Source organism: Babylonia areolata, chromosome 35, assembly GCF_041734735.1.
Source record: "Babylonia areolata isolate BAREFJ2019XMU chromosome 35, ASM4173473v1, whole genome shotgun sequence".
Taxonomy (NCBI): Eukaryota; Metazoa; Mollusca; class Gastropoda; order Neogastropoda; family Buccinidae; genus Babylonia; species Babylonia areolata.
Window position 1 is genome coordinate 9,460,685 of NC_134910.1, and position 2,500 is coordinate 9,463,184.

The window sequence follows — 2,500 nt, forward strand, 5'->3', positions numbered from 1 at the left end:
CTTTGTCAACATTCACCTCTTCAGTATAAGAGCCTTCCGCTTGCAATATTTTGATGGTGGTAATTGGGGAGAAACGCTGTTAACGTCGTCTCTTTCGCCGTTCGTATGGAGAGAGTTAAACGAATAATCCGTCGTTCTCTCTCATCTCGTCCAGTGGTCGTCAAGGAAACGTGGTGATGACCGGACACAATAGCCAACTGAGTGGTTAAAGCGTTGGACTTTCAATCTGAGGGTCCCGGGTTCGAATCTCGGTAACGGCTCCTGGTGGGTAAAGGGTGGAGATTTTTCCTGATCTCCCAGGTCAACATAATTATGTGCAGACCTGCTTAATGCCTGAACCACCCTTCGTGTGTATACAGCAAGCAGAAGATCAAATACGCACTGTTAAAGATCCTGTAATCCATGTCAGCGTTCGGTGGGTTATGGAAACAAGAACATACCCAGCATGCACCCCTCCCCCCCTCCCTCCGAAAACGATGTATGGCTGCCTATATGGTGGGTGGGGTGTGTGTGTTAAATAAACAACATGGAAAAAAAATACACGTAAATGTAAAAAGAACAAAAAAAAAAAAAAAAAAAAAAAAAAAAAAAAAACGGTCGCGGGCAACGACTGTTGGACTATTATCGGAAAAAAGAAGATTATGTTGGCTGTTACACACTGAGTCAGAGTCAAAAACAGGAAAGTGGTTTATCCGGAACAGTCGGGACACTTTTCCTTCCCTTGCTCAGTTAGCATGTGGGTCACACACGAAGTCTTTTCATGGTTCGTTTTGGGTTTGTTTTTGTTTTTGTTTTTTGTTTGTTTCCCCGTCCTATTTTTCCATCTACACACCTTTTTTTTGTTTGTTTGTTTTTTTTGGTTTTAACTCTCTCCACACGAACGGCGAAAGAGACGACGTTAATAGCGTTTCACCCCAATTATCACCATCAAAATATTGCAAGTGGAAGGCTCTTATACTGAAGAGGTGAATGTTGACAAAGAATACCACAATTCTGACGACGGAAGCTAAAGGTTGGGTCATTGAGACACCCACTGGACATCCGAGGGGTCTGTGTAGAGGAGAAGAGAGGACTGGCCGTACTGAGTGAGTTAACGTCTTTATTTATTCTCCCCACTTTCCGGAAATGCCGTCACAAGTGAACGTGATGACTGATTTCCTGGCAGTGTTGGGTATTGTTGAAGTGTTCACTGAACTGGTTAACTCACTCAGTACGGCCAGTCCTCTCTTCTCCTCTACACAGACCCCATCGAATGTCCAGTGGGTGTCTGAATGACCCAAGCTTTAGCTTCCGTCGTCAGAATTGTGGTATTCTTTGTCAACATTCACCTCTTCAGTATAAGAGCCTTCCGCTTGCAATATTTTGATGGTGGTAAGTGGGGTGAAACGCTGTTAACGTCGTCTCTTTCGCTGTTCGTATGGAGAGAGTTAACGGATGTGCGATGCATGTGATCCCACGGCATTTTGGTAATCTGGCGAGTGCTTATTGTTACTGTATTGGGAAAATGAGCGCGTTTAACATCCTTATTTATAACCCCACAAACTAGAGAGACAGAGAGAGAGAGAGAGAGGGAGGAGAGAGAGAGAGGTAAAGCTGCTAAAATGGACACAGAGAGAGAGAGAGGAGAGGAGAGAGAGAGACAGAGAGAGAGAGACGGAAAGAGAGACAGAGAGAGAGAGACAGAGACAGAGAGAGAGAGAGAGACAGAGAGACAGAGAGAGAGAAAGAGAGAGAGGTAAAGTTGCGAAAATGGAGAGAGAGAGAGAGAGAGAGAGGTAAATTTGCGAAAATGGAGAGAGAGAGAGAGAGAGAGAGAGAGAGAGAGAGAGAGAGAGAGAGAGAGGTAAAGTTGAGAAAATGGAGAGAGATAGAGGAGAGAGAGAGGTTAAGTTGCGGAAATGGAGAGAGAGAGAGAGAGAGAGAGAGAGAGAGAGAGAGAGAGATTGGGGGGCCGGGGGTAAAGTTGCGAAAATGGAGAGAGAGAGGAGAACACTAAAGTTTTGTGCAACGTGATTGTCCATATATGAAGAAACAGACAGAAATAGAATTGTGTATGAATGAAGGTGAAAAAAAAAAAAAAAAAAAATCCAAAGAAAAACATAGATTCCAAGTTTTGTACACTTAATTGTATGACTTGTACATTTTCCTTCCATAGTATTGTAACAAGCCCAAAATCAGTGAATGAAAAGTCGTATTTATTCCATAAACGCTATTGATTTCTTTTGGCATTGTGTAATTTATATGTAAAATGAAACGGTGGTCGACCCAAGAAAGTCCGGGTACAAAAAAAAAAACAAGAAAAAAAAAAAAAAAAAACCCGACTGTCTTGGACATCATGGAAAAAAGAAATTACGAGCACCTTGTATTTCGATTTCAAGACCTCCCCCAGTTCAGTTCAGTTCAGTTCAGTGGATCAGATCAGTTACTCAAGACAATCAATCAGTCGATCAATCAATCAATCGAAAACACTTTATCAATCCACATGGAAATTAAGTTGTAC

The 2,500-nt window shown here is 42.4% G+C and overlaps 1 protein-coding gene across 2 annotated transcripts in view; it reads left to right on the forward strand.

Moving 5' to 3' along the window:
* The window catches only part of LOC143278062 (uncharacterized), a 17,811-nt gene that overhangs the window by 2,650 nt on the left and 12,661 nt on the right, over positions 1 to 2,500 (forward strand). The window lies entirely within an intron of this gene.